Raw genomic sequence first — 20,289 nt, forward strand, 5'->3', positions numbered from 1 at the left:
GGGCGAGAACTACTGAACAACTCCCTCCCGACTACCAGGAGAAAATCACAAACTTCTGCGAATTCACACAAAGGAAGATCACGGAATATTATAGGAGTGTGAAAACATCCACAATCACCAACGGGTTCCAAAAGGCTGGACTGCTGCGGGATGAAGAGGATGACGCCGCCACAGCTGGCGCTGAGGGCCGTCAGAGGCTTCAGAGGCTGTTCGATGCCGACACCGACAGTGACGAAGAGGAGTTTGTTGGTTTTGAGTGACAATGAAGGAGAGAGGAGAGTGGTTGACGAAGCCACCCTGAACCTGTTCGTTTCCGACACTGAAGATGAGGACTTTGGTGGTTTCAGTATGCAGGAAGAAGAGGAAGACGAGGATTAGTGACTTGACTTCTCTGGTTACAGCCGTTTGCTGCACATATAGCCTATTGTTGTGTGATTTTGTCTGGGGATTAGTGACCTGACTTTTGTTTTGTTTAGTTGAAATGTTAATAAATGGGAGCTTCCCCAAACAGCCATCTCTTTCCCGACAATCCCCTCTGTGTACGAACCCTTACATATGGTAATTAAACATCAAAACGCCCGCGGCTTATAGTCCGGTGCGGCTTATATATGTAAAAAAAACAGTCAATTTTGCTGCTGCGGCTTTTATACCGGTGCGCCTTATGGTCCGGAATTTACGGTAATCCTAATTCTAACCTTTGTTGATGGCCAAATTCTGCATTTAGAAATGCAATAATCCATTCTTCAATGTTTCCCAGATCCTCCTGTGTTCGGTGACCTGAAAGCCCTCTGTATCTCTGTCACATCAGAGATGTGAGAGGTATGGACACCTTCTGGTTGACGACGTGCTCTTCCTCTTGCTGCCCTCCTTTATGCTGCGTGAAGGTCACTGGTCAGGTCATAACGGGTACACAGCACCTTCTTCCATGGGCGCATCATCCATCCGTGAACTATGTGAACGACCAACTCAGGTCACCTTCAAACAGAGAACACACCTAATTAATGACTTAGACTCACGATTCTTATTTTATGGTTCATCTTAACATTTGAATGAAAGATGAGCTGGGTTTGCACTAGTATATAAAACAGTAGGCTATTGTGCTTGCACATAAAACATGCATGGAGGTAGTTTCTCACCTCCCTTTCATGATAGAGTTGTTAACACCTTACCCTTGTGATCCCTCGTGTTCTCTTGGAGACCTTCACATGAACCCCAACACGTCAACTTGTGTAATAAAAGCTAGAACCTCCTATTCCTTCCTCTAACCTTGCCTTAAAGCGGAAATGAAACATTTGATCATGTGACTCTAGTTCATTTGCATTTTACATTTTTCGTTCATTTTTGTGAAGCCGTTTTGTTGCAGGCCTAGCACATCCGCTTCGCCTTTCACAATATAATATCCTTTATTTTCATTTTGATACTTTTTTTTTTATAATTCAAGGACACGTCAAATGTGTTTTCTTTTGAAAGTTAGAACTGGAGTTGGTGTTAGTTCAGGCCACATCCATTGCTGTGTTAGCTTGACACTGGCCGGCAACACAGTTTTGGGACATGCATGTCATGTAAAAACTGCATGTTACTTATAAAGAGACAGCCACCAAGGAATGTTTTCCAACTTCTTTGGATGAGGAAAAGTGTATATTTCATCATCTATTCCCTTCCCTGAGACATCTACGTTACATTCCGAAGGCTTTGAAACAGTTTACTTTGCGATGGTGTTTGTAAACACACACACACACACGTGTTGCACCAGGCTACGTTTTTATTTGCCATTTTCACGGAACATTTGGACTTTGGGATTAAATATGTGGACATGTAGAATGACATACAGGACAACAAGACGCCGATTGCGAGCAGACGGTGAGTCATACGTTTTATTTTGTACAGTAGCAGCGACATGAGCAAAACTTGCCACAACATAACGTTAGTAGTTCTGGTGCTCAAAACGGTTAGAGCACTGCAGGCTTCATGCGAGACTTGTGTTGCGTTGTGCTTTGCGTGGTTTGGCTAACATTACTGTAGCCTCCTTGCTGTGCTCTGGGCACCTTCCTGTGGCGGCTGAAACCTTAGGTCTTGTGGGCTCACCTGTTGAGTTTAAGGTCTGCCTCGGTGGTACATGTATAACGTTGCGTCCTCTCCCTCTTTCTGGTCGGGTTGGTTGTGATAACGTTACAGCAGATCTCATAGCAGATCATCCAAACTCACCTCTTAGCAGCACATACTTCCAACATAGGTTGACATCAGACTACAAGCCCCGCATGCATTTAACTTGACAACAAAAACATTCTAAATTGAACCCCCGCTCACTTCCTGTTGCAGTGTTTGCTATGGACATAAAAGAAAAAAAAACATTCAAGTGCAGGACTGACCATTCCGTGAAAACCGTCTATACAGCTGAGCAGCGAAAACAAAAGTAACGATGTCGAGTGAATATTTCTGCAGTTTGCCGAATGCTGAGAAAAAGGAAGTGCTGTGGGGTTGCGCTCTGGTGAAAACCGTCTATAGTTTCCAATGCATAGATTTTTTCCACAGTTCAGCCGTGCCGCTGACTTTCTCCTCCTCCGTATAGTATAAAGATCGCTGCAATTTTTCTACCATGCTCACATCAAACGCTGCTGGCTTTCTGACTTGGTTTGTGGTTGTTTTGATTCATCAAAACATTCAAAATCCTTAGTACCAACACTTGACTATCCACTATGTACTGTACAGTACACAAACCCCGTGACGTCACGCGCTGACGCAAATAAAGATGGCGGCGCACTATGCTGCAAATACAGCAAACAGGCATTCTCAAAAATGGATTTTCTCAACAATGGCTTACTTTTATGATGTTATTTTGATTGTAGTACATCTTAGTAATACACAAAGCTCTGTGTGGTTGTCTATCTTTGTTGTTTCATGTCCTCTTTAAGCACCATTGGAATGGACATAGCTGTGTAGAACTTGCCCGTTCACCTTCAGAATAACTGGAAGAGACGGCAGGAAGAAGAGAGAGAGCTTCATTCATCTTCATTGCTTTCAAAAGTGCTATGTTGTGTCCCTCGTGGGTAATAGAGGGGTCAGGGGTCAGACTCGGATACACAACAGCACTCCGGAGCTGCTTCCATGGCCCAGTCCCAGTGTCTGCATTAAAGGCCGGCTTTACCGTGTGGAATATGAATATATATTCAATCTCACGCCCCTAAGGTTTTCGAATCCGTTGAAATTTTTGAAATTGGTTGTTTCCCGCCAGAGATATCACCAGAAATGCACTCTGTGTGGTGGGGGAGGTGGTGGAGGGGAGGGGCGGGTGCGGGCACCCGAAATACTACATTTCCCACAATGCACTGGGCTCGCGTGGCCTTCGTTTCCAGGCCCACCCCTCAGGCATTTGGCTGATATCAAACTCCAGTAGGTGGCGGTAATGCACATATATGCTTGCCAACCGCCATAAAAGTCGAAGAAGAAGAAGGCTTCGACATAAAAAGATTTAGTAGAAGAAGAAAAAATTACAAAACATAAAAAAAAAAATTGTCTCCAAATTGCACCAAATTTAAACGGTAGTATATATGTCCGGAGATGTCTTCATAAAAAAAAATCATGCATTTTAAGGCATTTTTGTAGGAGTTTGATGTTGTGACTAATTCATGTAAAAATGTGTAAAATCGGGTACATTGCTCAGCGTTGATTTCGTTACTTCAACGCACCTACTACTAGATGTAAAATTTGACGAGCTTTCCAATGCCGCCAGTCCCGTGTCTGTCCGTGCTTCCGTTCCAGAGATAATTATGGTCTCTTTGCAAGGAGCTATGGAAAGCTAACCTAGCTACCATAGGCTAGGCGGTTGAACAAGATGGCTGCCTTTTGCTTTTCTTCGAGACCTCTGAAGGGGCGTGGAGGACCTCTAGAGGCGGGACCATGGCTCACAACACTTGTAGTTCATAGGCGCTCGACTTCCGCAAGGCGGACTCGGGCCAGATGACGTGTAACGCGTCGGCTGGCCCGAAAAATATGTGAGAGATGGTTGATAGGTCAGGCAGGGAAGCACCAATTTCAAAAATTTCAACGGATTCGAAAACCTTAGGGGCGTGAGATTTAATATATATTCATATTCCCCACGGTAAAGCCGTCCTTTAAGTCACGGACTTGAGGGGCGTTCGCGACAAGTCTGCGAGGATCCAGGGCCGTCTCTCTGTAAAATCGGAAAGTGTGTGAGGACTTATGAGTCCGTGATGCAGACACATGTTATGCACACAGTTTATAGCGCATTGTGACATTAATATCGATGTATGTGGGGAAATATCCATCAGCACTACTTTACAATGTAGCAAAACATACGATTTAAAACATGATTTCAGACGGCAGCCCGTCTTTATTGTCACACGAACACACTACAACACATGCATGCGGCCACTACACACACTCATGCTGACGGTGGCCGGTGAAATATGTCCTCTGCATTTGACCCATCCAGGCTTGTCCTTTCCTCCAGGGGGCAGGCCAGGAGCAGTGGTCGCTATTTCTTTCCAGCGCCCGGGGACCTTCATTGGACCATCATTGGACCAACTTCAGATGTTGTCGTCACTGGTCGGATGACGATCTTCTGCATGTTTTTAGTGGGGGGTTATGTACGGAGGAACCCCCTGGGGGGTACGGGGAGAACATGCAAACTCCACACAGAAAGGCCCTTTCGACGAGATAGCCCACCTGGGCAGTAGGCACTGAAGATATGGGGGGGTCACAACTCCAGCGCCCACAGCGTCCCAGGTGGGAATCAAACCCAGGACCTTCGAGCTGTGAGGCGACAGCGCTTACCACTGCACCACCGTACCCCTAGGCCTATTTAACATTATTCACAATCATTTCTTTTAATTTCAACTTATAGGGCCACTTTGCTGATTTTCAACCAGCTCTGTACAAAATCGGTATATTATGCAAGTGGTGGGTCAGTGGTGGCCCAACGGTTAGAGAAGCAGGGCTTGTGACCGAAAGGTCGTCGGTTCAATCCCCGGGACCGGCAGGATAGATCTGGCTGGGGAAAGTGAAAAGGCAGCGCTTGCCCCTCCCTCATTACCACCACTGAGGTGCCCTTGAGCAAGGCCCTTAAGCCCAACTGAGCATTGCTCTCAGTGAGACTCCCCCTGTATAAATAAAGGTTAAAAAAAAGTGACCAATATCTTCCCTCCATCTTGCCTGGACTCATTCACGGAAATTCCTGCTCCAAAATGATGTAATTTGGAGCAGTCACACGCTATCACTATTACTTACTATCATTATCACTATTACTATCACTATTGCTCTCTCTACCTTCATTCGCAGAACTTCCTATGTCATTTGGTCCAGGAAGTTCTGTGAATGAACAGGGAGCTCTCGGTCCGGGCAAGATGGAGGGAAGTTAAACATTGCTCATTTGCATATTACTGATTTTCTATTGATACAAAGCTGGTTGAAAATGGGCAAAGTGACCCTTTAATAATGCTGTTTACTCATAAAGAACACGTTACAAATGGATTAATTGATGGTGGAGAGAAACGTCTGAAGTCATGAATGCAACACGTCAGCACGGCCAACACTTAAACCTGGGTCAATCGGTTGAAGCATGGCCGCCTCCCTATCCCCGGCTGCCCAGATGTTGACTAGAAATGACACAAAATGGCCGGCGCAAATTTGCCGCAGAGCAGTCGCTTCGACGCCAAATTGCAGGTCAGAAAGGACAGCCATTCCCTAAGGTGTGCTGATAGACACAGACAACAACAGCATATTAGCCTGCCCTCTAACCAGATGGTTACCCAACTCTGACCCACATCAGAGGCTTTCATTCAATATATCTTTGATGCAAGCTGGGAGCACATCAGGCCTGCTTCTGGAGACACCCAGGGGTCAGGAGACTTAATAAGGGTTGTCTGTTTTAATGAACATTCGCTCCGTCACACACCTTGAATGAACAAGAGCTGCGTTCAAGGTTGTGAGTTGAACGGAGAGTGAAGTCTGTTCGCTTGTATGTCTTTGGCCCTCATTTGTGCCTGTGATCAGGGTTTCTTTTTCTCTCTACCCTTTTTATCCCTTTTGATCATGTATTTCAATCCAAACTTGGCATGTGAGAAATGTGACTCCCACTCGTACCAGAATGATTGCTGGCATGAAAATAAAAGTCATTATGGGTAATGATTGATGTTATTAACTGCCGTAATTGCTTTGCTTGCAAATTAATTCACTTTTTTGATGATGGCATTGTCCAAGTTAGTGTAATATTTAGTGATGAATTTGTGGTAAGATTTTGTTCTCAACAGGGCTATTCCATTTCTACGACCACTATTTGAAATCCTGAGTCATATGCATCATGAAATATGAGGGAACTTACAAAGCGATTTTCTTAATAGATTGTGTGTGTGTGTGTGTGTGTGTGTGTGTGCATATTAAACCTTATACAGCCAAGCCACGAGTATTTCGCTATCCGAAACAGCCTTTCCATAAATCAGAACTAAATCTTAATGGTAGCCGGCGCCCGCTTTGTTGCGTGCCTCTTAGGACCTCTTGTGGAATGAATGTGTACGGAGGGACGGACGGGCGTTGCAAACGGAGATGGCGAGGGTGATGCTCTGACTGGCAGCGTGTGTGTGTCTCATCTGTTTGCGGGGGGAGAACAGTTGGCCGCCGGCGTAGCGGATCGAGGCAAGGCGACGCCGGGGCTGGCAACGCGTCCAAACCAATCTGTCACATATACGGTTGGACGGTGATCAGAGAGCCTGCCAAAGGAGATGTGCTGCTTCTGACCACAGACAGGTGTCTTGGTCAGCCAGACAGACGGCCGAGCAGACAGACAGAGGAAACGTTTTGATAGAGGGGATGGACCAAACCAAAGCGGTGGATCCCCCCCCCCCCCCCCCCCCCGGGCTCTGCTGAAGGTCACATCCTCCAGTTATTGACTCAAATGCCACCATGAAAATGTTTATGAGCAACACACAATTTGACAAGATGATCACCGCCCCGGGGTTAGTCATCGTTTATTGACTCTTTGGCTCCATATCTTCCTAAACGGACTTATATGTAAATGATATCTCTACCCTGTCCTTGGTTATTTACCCCAGTTTTATAAAGTGACATGGACTGTAATGTATTATAGAACTCACAGCTTTAGGCGGTGGATAAAATGTACTACCTGATAGATAAATCTACTAACATTCTTATCAGATTACTTATTATCATACGCTTGATTTCTGGGGGGGGTTTTTACAGCTTTATTTACCCATTCGGGCTCTTTTTCGGGACGTGGGTTTCAAGCCTCTGAGCCGCTGCTGAACCGCGACCAAGCGGCAATAAGAGCAAGCAAATGGATGATTTCCCTTCAGTGCTCATTAACGTATCACATTATTACATTATAATTGAAATGGGTGGGCTTCGTTGTTAGCCAAATGTTAGTCATAGCCCTGTTACACCGGTTTGTATAGCTCAGTCGGTCGAGCACCAACACTGCCAGGGTGAGGGCTTTGTTTCCCACTTGGGCCACCCAAGATACAGTAGAAATGAATACACGCATGTTACTGTAACACGCTTTGGAGTGAATGTATCCAGCAGCTGGCATATGTTATGCTAACAACCGGTGCCAGTGTAGGCCAAAAACCCCTGTGATCTAAACCTAACTGCCCCCCCCCCCCCCCCCTCCCCTCCCCCCCGTGTAAACGCTGTTGTTTACTTCATTAGATTACAGCTGATCAGCACAGCCGCTGCTAAAACAGCAGTGCTAATTATATTTTGGCCCGGCCTCTTTCGCACAGACATGCTCTGGGTTTTTAGCAAAGTTATACGTGTGTTATGTATTTCCCCTGTGAAACGGTGCATACAGTATCTCATATGGGTAAGTTTGTATACGTATGAGTATATATATACATATGTATGTATATACACACTTGTATGTGTGGTGAAGTGTGGTAGTAGGTATATATGCCTATATATGGATGTACAAATTTGTTTATGAATGGTTGGGGGCAGGACTCGATCCGGCCCCTTTTCAAACAGTTTCCTCTTTATTCTGTTGGAGTTTACATATTTTTCCTTTTGCTGAAGTCTATTGGACTGTTAATGATGTTTACTTGTTTTTCATTGTATGTATTGTTTTAACTGTTTGAAATAAATCGTTTCAATCAATCAATATAGAGAGCCAAAGTGAAACATCACTTCCTGCTTTCTCCCTGTACCAGCGCTGCGAAATGGCGGTGGACGGAGAATAAGGTTACTTTTTTGATCCCGTTTGAATTGTGCCACGGGGGGGCCAACGCTAATTTTGTCAATTTAAAACATAACTTTGCATGTCAAGAAAGTCGTGTCGCCGGTCTTCAGCTTTGCCGGTAGAGAAAGTGACGTCACTTAGGCGACAGTGTATGTAGTCTTTCTTATTTATAACTTCTAGTGCAACAGTTTGGCGACAAACTGTGACTTTCCTGACATGCAAAGTTATGTTTTAAATTGACAAAATTAGCGTTGGCACGCCGTGGCACAATTCAAACGGGATCAAAAAATTAACCTTATTCTCCGTCCACCGCCATTCATATTTTTCGCAGCGCTGGTACAGGGAGAAAGCAGGAAGTGACGTTTCACTTTGGTTCTCTATTGATCCTGCAATAACATGACGTTGGTCCTGACCCTCTTTTGGACCTGCATTACAGAGGAATAACGCTCTGGCCCGGCTTCCACACGCACTGCTTAACGGCATCCCTCAGCCAGAGGAACTGTCCTCTTGACATAACCCTGCGAGGCAGCTGGTTTCGCCCGAGAACGCGCTCACAATCCCGCGGCAAATTCCATCTCGCAATGCTCTCAGCACACTCTTCCAAGGAAAGTAGCTACCGGCTGCCCGGAAAGTCGCTAGAAGTCGCCCAGATGATGTCACGGGCTAATTTGCATATCAAATTATGCACGCCGCGGTGTAGCTGTTGTAATATTAAGTCCTGTCTCCGCCTGCCCGGGCCAGATTCGGCATACGTGGTTATAAATGACAAGTAAACCCTATCCTGCTGCTCTCAGTGGAGGAGAGAAGGGAGGGGCTGCACTGTGTGTATCTGTCTGATGCACTGACAGGGAGAGAGAGAGAGAAAACCCGGTGTGTATCTGTCTGATGCACTGACAGGGAGAGAGAGAGAGAAAACCCGGTGTGTATCTTTCTGATGCACTGACAGGGAGAGAGAAAGAGAGAAAACCCGGTGTGTATCTGTCTGATGCACTGACAGGGAGAGAGAGAGAGAAAACCCGGTGTGTATCTGTCTGATGCACTGACAGGGAGAGAGAGAGGGAAAACCCGGTGTGTATCTGTCTGATGCACTGACAGGGAGAGAGAGAGAGAGAAAACCTGGAAGCAGCTGCAACATTTTATTGGCAAATGCATTGGATTCAACACATTGCATCCCATGTTCAGAAAGTCGCCTGATTTGTCACTAGTAATTTTTGAGAAATAAAGTCGCCAGGGGGTCTGAAGAGTACCGAAATATAGGGACAAAGTTGGCAACACTGGACGCTCTAACTTATTGGTTTGGAACCACCAGTGGTTTGGACCAATCAGCGTCCGAGGAAGGAGGAGGCGGTCCTAAGTGGTTGAAGTTAGCCCATGATAGACGGTGATAGACAAATGGTTCATCCAATCATGGCAAGGATTTTTTTGAAAGTGCCTGCCCTTTTTAACCGGTTTCCAAGATCACGTTCCCGGATGGCTCGGTGAAACCATCTGGCAGCGTCGGGTTACTCTTGACTAACTGCTGAGGCAAAAAATGTAATAAAAATGTTGCTCAGGTTTTCATTGGCAGAGTAAAAAACAAAACAAAAACAGCAGTTCAGAGCTCAAGGGGACTCGAGTTGAGAGTCCCTCCCAACATGGAGGCCTGACAGCGGGATACCTCCATCTCATCCCCTGCATCCTCCATGAGGTGCGGCTAGAAGTCTAATTGCAAATTGCTCCAATGGTAATGGCTCATTTACTCCCTCATCTCCATCATTAGAGACGGGGGGAAGCATAGATAATTGCTCATATCTAATGGCACGCTAATTATCAGTGTAAAATCGCCAATTGGTTCTGGCAAATCTAAAAAAGATCCTCTGGCAGGTGGACCGGCGGCAGCCGAATAACCTCAAAGAAACTCTCGTCCTTTATTGTCTGTTTACTCTTGTCCTCTCATCTCAATAAAGTCCCCGTCCATTTCTCTCTGTCCATGCTGTCATCCATTATTCATTCAAACAGTCAAAGCTTTAAGGCCTATCTCACAGTGCATTGATGCGTGTTGAAGCACTCACTTTCCCCTCGTCTTCTCCCTACAGGGCCAGTGGTGAGTCCAGGACAGTCTTCTCCCTACAGGGCCAGTGGTGAGTCCAGGACAGTCTTCTCCCTATAGGGCCAGTGGTGAGTCCAGGACAACACTCACTTTCCCCTCGTCTTCTCCCTACAGGGCCAGTGGTGAGTCCAGGACAACACTCACTTTCCCCTCGTCTTCTCCCTACAGGGCCAGTGGTGAGTCCAGGACAGTCTTCTCCCTACAGGGCCAGTGGTGAGTCCAGGACAACACTCACTTTCCCCTCGTCTTCTCCCTACAGGGCCAGTGGTGAGTCCAGGACAACACTCACTTTCCCCTCGTCTTCTCCCTACAGGGCCAGTGGTGAGTCCAGGACAACACTCACTTTCCCCTCGTCTTCTCCCTACAGGGCCAGTGGTGAGTCCAGGACAACACTCACTTTCCCCTCGTCTTCTCCCTACAGGGCCAGTGGTGAGTCCAGGACAACACTATTGCCTTAGCTACCATACCATCGTTCACTTCCCCCCCATTCAGCCCCATTCAGGGCTTGAGGTCAGTCTGTACTGCTTGTTTTACATTCAGCTGCTGCACTCAAAGCACTTGAGGTCAGTCTGTACTGCTTGTTTTACATTCAGCTGCTGTATTTTAAGCACTTGAGGTCAGTCTGTAGCCTACTGCTTGTTTTACATTCAGCTGCTGTATTTAAATGACTTGAGGTCAGTCTGTACTGCTTGTTTTACATTCAGCTGCTGTATTTAAAGGACTTGAGGTCAGTCTGTAGCCTACTGCTTGTTTTACATTCAGCTGCTGTATTCAAATGACTTGAGGTCAGTCTGTACTGCTTGTTTTACATTCAGCTGCTGTATTTAAAGGACTTGAGGTCAGTCTGTACTGCTTGTTTTACATTCAGCTGCTGTATTTAAATGACTTGAGGTCAGTCTGTACTGCTTGTTTTACATTCAGCTGCTGTATTCAAATGACTTGAGGTCAGTCTGTACCGCTTGTTTTACATTCAGCTGCTGTATTCAAATGACTTGAGGTCAGTCTGTACTGCTTGTTTTACATTCAGCTGCTGTATTCAAATGACTTGAGGTCAGTCTGTACTGCTTGTTTTACATTCAGCTGCTGTATTTAAAGGACTTGAGGTCAGTCTGTACTGCTTGTTTTACATCGCCCGAGGTGAATGGGCTAATCAACAACAATAAGAACATAGTGGGCTAAGTGAGAAATTAACAACATGACTGAATTTCTTTCCTGAATAAGTATTTATTCTAGTATTTGAGAATGGGCGCCAATTTGATTGCTGACGCAGAGGGATGCAATGAGCTTTTTAACAGCTTTGAAGCCGTTGAAATTGTGCAGTATTTTCTTTAGGCTGCGGGCCAACTGTTTGAGAATGAGTGAGTTTTCATTGGCGAAGCAGAGAAACACCAATTTGAGCGTCTTTTCATAGCCTACCTCTGGCTTTACGCCCGCTCCAAAATGGTTCTGTATTTTGTTTAGGCAACGGAGTGCAGATTTGGATTGGTAAAGCAGAAAAAAACGTCCCGAGTATATGTCCTACTGAGAATCATTTTATTTATTATAATTCTAGCTTAGTGCCAGCTCCTTGGAAGTGTGTATCCAGATGGGGAGAGCTGGGTGCTCATTTAACGGTCAGTTTAGCTAATGCAATAATAGCTGCAGAGAGGGGCTATGTAATGACCACCTCACTGGGCTTATTCATGCGAGCCAAGCCTGGCCCGGCCCTAATAGGCGACCTCAAGACCGGCAGACACTGGACGGGTAATTGTACATTTCTCAGACACCTCAGCTCGCAGCTTGTGGAATGTGAGAAATGAGAAATCAAATGGAATGGGGAAGAGCAGGTATTATTTAAAAGTGCGTAGTATGCCTCGTTGAGCATGCCTGAGGGGGAATAGAGCTTCTCCGACTTGTTTTCTTCCACCTTTGGAGCTTTTGGATGTAATTATGGAGAGTTTTTTTTGCTAAAAGGCAGATGTGCATGTTGGACCTCCTGTGTGGTTACGCTTGCAAGGACACAGCAAACCGCTCCAACAGACTCCTCCAAGGTACACAGGCACATACATTGCTCTCTGCCATTTTAACCAGGTCGGCTCATATAGTCCAAATCGTGGTCATAACTTTCAAACACAGATCTTTATAAAGGCAGAGGACAGACATGGATTTGCACTTAACACTTCAATTTAGACTTTTGATCTACAAGGCAAATGAATGAATGCAACCTTTAGGTATACTAATGCAGTAAGTCAAATGTTGACTGTCTCATAGCAAACTTTCTCCACAATATAGCCGATATACCACCATCTATCTAGGGTTGTAGACCAATACCAATTACTCAATGCTAACTTGGTGCTGAGATTTCTGCCTTCCAAAACTCACTTTTCAGCCATCTAGTTAGTTAGAGAGAGAGAGAGAGAGAGAGAGAGAGAGAGAGTTTTCTTGCCAGCACCAAGGTTAGTAACTTGCAAGAAAGTGAAGTTGCTAAGGGAAGTACTCTTACTTTTATAATTGGCTGCTCCTCCAGTAGCCACTAATAACCTTACTGTACTGTATGTGTCATTTTCAATCATAGGCATTGGGGAGGGGACCCAATGCCTGTGCGTGTGCAGCAAACCTTCTCAAGGCAACACAGATGAAGGTTTATCTGGGTGTTGCTCTGAAGGCAACACAGATGAAGGTTTATCTGGGTGTTGCTCTGAAGGCAACACAGATGAAGGTTTATCTGGGTGTTGCTCTGAAGGCAACACAGATGAAGGTTTATCTGTGTTGCTTCTGAAGGCAACACAGATGAAGGTTTATCTGGGTGTTGCTCTGAAGGCAACACAGATGAAGGTTTATCTGGGTGTTGCTTCTGAAGGCAACACAGATGAAGGTTTATCTGGGTGTTGCTTCTGAAGGCAACACAGATGAAGGTTTATCTGGGTGTTGCTTCTGAAGGCAACACAGATGAAGGTTTATCTGGGTGTTGCTTCTGAAGGCAACACAGATGAAGGTTTATCTGGGTGTTGCTCTGAAGGCAACACAGATGAAGGTTTATCTGGGTGTTGCTCTGAAGGCAACACAGATGAAGGTTTATCTGGGTGTTGCTCTGAAGGCAACACAGATGAAGGTTTATCTGGGTGTTGCTCTGAAGGCAACACAGATGAAGGTTTATCTGGGTGTTGCTCTGAAGGCAACACAGATGAAGGTTTATCTGGGTGTTGCTTCTGAAGGCAACACAGATGAAGGTTTATCTGGGTGTTGCTTCTGAAGGCAACACAGATGAAGGTTTATCTGTGTTGCTTCTGAAGGCAACACAGATGAAGTAAATACATTGGAGATAAGTATAGGGACACTATTTGGAAATAAAGATTTCCATCACAATCAAGAACGCATTTTTATAATGGAAACGTACGCCTGAAGATAACCTGGAACCAAAACAGGAATGAGCATGGAGCCAAAATCGAAATGACCCACAGACAGCTGCCACCACAGATAGAACATAGGGTGAGCACTAGTCAGATATGTGGTGAGCACTAGTCAGACACGTGGTGAGCACTAGTCAGATACGTGGTGAGCACTAGTCAGATATGTGGTGAGCACTAGTCAGACACGTGGTGAGCACTAGTCAGATACGTGGTGAGCACTAGTCAGATACGTGGTGAGCACTAGTCAGATACGTGGTGAGCACTAGTCAGATACGTGGTGAGCACTAGTCACACATATGTGGTGAGCACTATTCACACATATGTGGTGAGCACTAGTCAGATACGTGCACTAGTCAGACATATGTGGTGAGCACTAGTCAGATACGTGGTGAGCACTAGTCAGACATATGTGGTGAGCACTAGTCAGATACGTGGTGAGCACTAGTCAGATATGTGGTGAGCACTAGTCAGACATATGTGGTGAGCACTAGTCACACATATGTGGTGAGCACTAGTCAGACATATGTGGTGAAGGCTAGTCACACATGGGGTGAGCACTAGTCACACATATGTGGTGAGCACTAGTCAGATACGTGGTGAGCACTAGTCAGATATGTGGTGAGCACTAGTCAGATACGTGGTGACCACTAGTCAGATATGTGGTGAGCACTAGTCAGATATTTGGTGAACACTAGTCAGATACGTGGTGAGCACTAGTCAGATATGTGGTGAGCACTAGTCAGATATGTGGTGAGCACTAGTCAGATATGTGGTGAACACTAGTCAGATACGTGGTGAGCACTAGTCAGATATGTGGTGAGCACTAGTCAGATATGTGGTGAGCACTAGTCAGACATATGTGGTGAGCACTAGTCAGATACGTGGTGAGCACTACTCAGATATGTGGTGAGCACTAGTCAGACATATGTGGTGAGCACTAGTCAGATACGTGGTGAGCACTAGTCAGATACGTGGTGAACACTACTCAGACATATGTGCGCCATTGTTTCCCCTGCTTCAGATCCACGTCCATTGTCATCACTCCACTGGATACGTCAGCGGATTTTAATTACACTTGATGTCAAACACTTGAGCAGGGCCTCTCCTTCTCCCGTCTCGCTGCATCCTGTTCTCGTCTTGGCCGTGTGTGAAAGGTGGGGAGACGCACGCCACGCTCTCTCCAGGAGAACACTGTGGAAGCTGCCTCATCTCAGCTCGCCCACTGTCTTGTCATTTGAAGCTAATTGCATGGCTGAGCCCGGGCTCTGGCAATTACAGCCCCCTCCTTTGTGTGAGCTAGCGCGTTAGCGTTCAGGGGTCTGCTGCTTAAAGGAGATGGGGGGCCGCCGCCTCCCCTCTCGCACGCTGCCTGTAATTCAATGTTTGACTTTGGCTGTGAATGCAGATGGCTCATAATAGGCGGAGAACAAGGAGCTGTAGGGATGAGTTAGCTTGAATGCTATACAGACGCTAAGCGTAGCAAACAAAGCGGCTTCCATTGATGGGCTGATAGTCTTGATCCCGTAATTGATTCTAGCAGGGGCATAGGGCTGGTTACTGTGCAGAAGCCAAGTACAAATAGTGCGTTTGTCTCCTCTTGTGTTATTTTAATCACCAGGCCCGGTGAACTCTGAAGGGCGAGACGGGAAGGGTTTGTTTTTCTTTCTCTCTCTCTCTCTCTCTCTCTCTCTCTCTCTCTCTCTCTCTGTATCGCTCTCTCTCTCTCTCTCTCTCTCTCTCTCTCTGTTTCGCTCTCTCTCTCCCTCTCATCTTCTCACATTCTTACATGAGCACCTTTGGCGTGACGCACGCTCACCGTGACAGAAAGATGCAGACGAGATGTGGCACACGCACACACGTGCACGCGGGGGTACACAGAGCCGCGCGCGCGCACACACACACACACACACACACACACACACACACACACACACACACACACAGGGCAACGTCAGCAAAGATGGAGTCTTTGGGGTCACGGCTGTCTGGTGAAAAAGGTCAAGTGTCTGGCCTGTCTGTTTTCAGCAGACGTGGAATGCTGAATGCAAAGATTGTGTGAGGGGGGAGAGAGACAGAGAGAGAGAGAGAGAGAGAGAGTGTTTGTGTATTCACTATTAAACTGTTAATGGTTTCAATAGAGGTGTCTGTAGTCTCAGTCCTCTGTCAGTATTTGAAGATAATGAGAGCTGGACAGTCCACCTCATGACAGGAACAGGAAACAGCCACCCGGAGACACGCGCACGCACGCGCCCACACACACGCACACGCACACACACACACTTCCATACACACACACACACACACACACACACACACTTCCATACACACGCACACACACACATGAGCCCTTGCAAACAAACACAGGCTAGCAGGGTTAAAGCGCCGTGGGCGTTTGCCAGAAGGCGCCTCAGATAATTGTGCACTCCAAACAGCCCAGGAGCCGATGACAGACCGTGAGCAGGCAACACGTGAGCGGGCAACACGGGATCCTCCCTTGTGGCTGGAAACTGCTGCAAAGCGGCATGAGGGCGCTTGGTTGGAAGCCCACTCAAACAACACTAACGCTAATGAAGGCTTCGTTAGATAAAGCCCAGCCTGATTGGCTCTGCTGTTGTTGTAGTCAGAGAGCCAGGCGCAGTGTGGGTGTCTGTGAACAGAACCAAACCACACCTCCTCAGGCCTCAGAACCAAACCACACCTCCTCAGGCCTCAGAACCAAACCACACCTCCTCAGGCCTCAGAACCAAACCACACCTCCTCAGGCCTCAGAACCAAACCACACCTCCTCAGAACCAAACCACACCTCCTCAGGCCTCAGAATCAAACCACACCTCCTCAGGCCTCAGAACCAAACCACACCTCCTCAGGCCTCAGAACCAAACCACGCCTCCTCAGGCCTCAGAACCAAACCACGCCTCCTCAGGCCTCAGAACCAAACCACGCCTCCTCAGGCCTCAGAACCAAACCACACCTCCTCAGGCCTCAGAACCAAACCACGCCTCCTCAGGCCTCAGAACCAAACCACACCTCCTCAGGGCTCAGAACCAAACCACGCCTCCTCAGGCCTCAGAACCAAACCACGCCTCCTCAGGCCTCAGAACCAAACCATGCCTCCTCAAGCCTCAGATGAGCAGTGCATCCGACTGAGTCAGCATTCAGAAACTGCACGGCTCTGAGTGTAGAAGGGCGGAGTGACTGACAACTGTGGGGATGAGCCTAACAAGCAGCTGGAGGAAAGCAGTGGGGAACACACACACACACACACTCACACACACACACACACACACACACTCTCTCTCTCTCTCTCTCTCTCTCTCTCTCACATTCACACTCACACACACACACTCACACACACACACACACACTCTCTCTCTCACACACACACACACGCATACACACAGATAGAGAAGCTCTGCCCCTCTCATTCTCTCCGGCTGACAGCTCTTTACAGTCACAATTAAAATGAAAAATGACTTTTTCACTTCAAGAGCTAATTCTCCATGTCATAAAACATACACCTATTTCACAATAAATGCCAAATGAGTTACAAAAATGCTTTATCGTATTATAGCAAAATCATCTCACTATTACTTCTTGGGAAATGGGAGTAAAATGTACCTGTGGGCTCGTCAAAAGGGCCTTTCTATGCAGAGTTTTAATGTCCTCCCCGTGCTCGCCTGGGGTGTCCTCCAGATAGGACCCCCCACGCGCGCACGCGCGCTTACTTAAAAAAAAAAGGCTTAGGCCTTCGCACGGATGACCCAGGTTCGAATCCGGCCCGTGGTCTATGTCACATGTCATACTCTCTCTCTCGCCCCCACCTTATTTCCTGTCTGTCTAGGTCTTGAGGTCTCCACTGACTGCAGGTCACTGGTCCCCACTGACTGCATGCAGTTTTGGGAAGAGAAGACTGCTATGGAGTTGTGCTGTATGTTATACGGACACGCTTCACCTGTGTTTCAACTGGCATGAGGGTGAGTAGACCATGACATTATTTTCATTTTTGGGTGAACTGTTCCTTTAATCACTTTATTTTCTTCATTGTTATTATTAGCGCCGTCTCCTTCACCTCCGCTCTCTCTCTGCCTCCCCCCCTCTATCTGTGTGTGTGGGGGACACACACCTTCACCTCCCCTCTCTCTCCCTGCCCCCCCCCCCCCTCTATCTGTGTGTGTGGGGACACACACACCTTCACCTCCCCTCTCTCTCCCTGCCTCCCCCCCTCTATCTGTGTGTGTGTGGGGGACACACACCTTCACCTCCCCTCTCTCTCCCTGCCCCCCTCTATCTGTGTGTGTGTGGGGGACACACACCTTCACCTCCCCTCTCTCTCCCTGCCCCCCCCTCTATCTGTGTGTGTGGGGGGGACACACACCTTCACCTCCCCTCTCTCTCCCTGCCTCCCCCCCTCTATCTGTGTGTGTGTGTGGGACACACCTTCACCTCCCCTCTCTCTCCCTGCCTCCCCCCCTCTATCTGTGTGTGTGGGGGGGACACACACCTTCACCTCCCCTCTCTCTCCCTGCCTCCCCCCCTCTATCTGTGTGTGTGTGGGGGACACACACCTTCACCTCCCCTCTCTCTCCCTGCCTCCCCCCCTCTATCTGTGTGTGTGTGTGGGGGAGACACACCTTCACCTCCCCGCTCTCTCTCTGCCTCCCCCCCTCTATCTGTGTGTGTGTGGGGGACACACACCTTCACCTCCCCTCTCTCTCCCTGCCCCCCCCCCCTCTATCTGTGTGTGTGTGTGGGGGACACACACACCTTCACCTCCCCCCTCTCTCCCTGCCTCCCCCCCTCTATCTGTGTGTGTGGGGGGGGGGGGGGGACACACACACCTTCACCTCCCCTCTTTCTCCCTGCCTCCCCCCCTCTATCTGTGTGTGTGTGTGTGTGTGTGTGGGACACACACCTTCACCTCCCCTCTCTCTCCCTGCCTCCCCCCCTCTATCTGTGTGTGTGTGGGGGGGACACACACCTTCACCTCCCCTCTCTCCCTGCCTCCCCCCCTCTATCTGTGTGTGTGTGTGTGTGTGTGTGTGTGTGTGTGTGTGTGGGACACACACCTTCACCTCCCCTCTCTCTCCCTGCCTCCCCCCCTCTGTGTGTGTGTGGGGGGGGGGACACACCTTCACCTCCCCTCTCTCTCCCTGCCTCCCCCCCTCTATCTGTGTGTGTGTGTGGGGGACACACACCTTCACCTCCCCTCTCTCTCCCTGCATCCCCCCTTCTATCTGTGTGTGTGTGTGTGTGTGTGTGTGTGTGTGTGTGTGTGTGTGTGTGTGTGTGTGTGTGTGTGTGGGACACACCTTCACCTCCCCTCTCTCTCCCTGCCTCCCCCCCTCTATCTGTGTGTGTGTGGGGGACACACACCTTCACCTCCCCTCTCTCTCCCTGCCTCCCCCCCTCTATCTGTGTGTGTGTGGGGGACACACACCTTCACCTCCCCTCTCTCTCCCTGCCTCCCCCCCTCTATCTGTGTGTGTGTGGGGGACACACACCTTCACCTCCCCTCTCTCTCCCTGCCTCCCCCCCTCTATCTGTGTGTGTGTGTGGGGGACACACACCTTCACCTCCCCTCTCTCTCCCTGCCTCCCCCCCCTCTATCTGTGTGTGTGTGGGGGACACACACCTTCACCTCCCCTCTCTCTCCCTGCCTCCCCCCCTCTATCTGTGTGTGTGTGTGGGGGGGACACACACCTTCACCTCCCCTCTCTCTCCCTGCCTCCCCCCCTCTATCTGTGTGTGTGTGGGGGACACACACCTTCACCTCCCCTCTCTCTCCCTGCCTCCCCCCTCTATCTGTGTGTGTGTGTGTGTGGGGGGGACACACACCTTCACCTCCCCTCTCTCTCCCTGCCTCCCCCCCTCTATCTGTGTGTGTGGGGGGGACACACACCTTCACCTCCCCCCTCTCTCCCTGCCTCCCCCCCTCTATCTGTGTGTGTGGGGGGGGGACACACACCTTCACCTCCCCTCTTTCTCCCTGCCTCCCCCCCTCTATCTGTGTGTGTGTGTGTGTGTGTGTGTGTGTGTGTGTGTGTGTGTGGGACACACACCTTCACCTCCCCTCTCTCTCCCTGCCTCCCCCCCTCTATCTGTGTGTGTGTGTGGGACACACACCTTCACCTCCCCTCTCTCTCCCTGCCCCCCCCCCCCTCTATCTGTGTGTGTGGGACACAGCAACCAGCACGGTGACCTTCAGGCGGTACAACCATTTAAAATGCAGCTCCTGGTTTTGTGTTGAGCCAGTGGACTCCTCTCTCAGCGTCCCCACGACACATCATTATCTGGCTGGGATGGAGTGGGAGATAACTCCCTCTTATCCCTCGGATCATCCATGCCCCCCCCCCCCCCTCCCCCTCCCTCAGAGATGCAACAGCCAGGCGCTTGTCATGTAATATTCAGTGTTGATGGTGGGACCGACAGTGGTTCAAGTCAGAATCCTTCCCTGCAATGCATCTGGACTCCATGAGACCACAGCATAATGCCTACCCCACACTACAGGATAATTTGCAAGATTATGGTCAAGATTCCCCCCTCCCGATTTTCTCGGGGGTGCTCCCGATTTGATGCGCGTCGGGCAGATAATCTTCCCAAAAGAT

This window comes from Poromitra crassiceps (assembly GCF_964638095.1).
Source record: "Poromitra crassiceps genome assembly, chromosome: 6".
NCBI lineage: Eukaryota > Metazoa > Chordata > Actinopteri > Beryciformes > Melamphaidae > Poromitra > Poromitra crassiceps.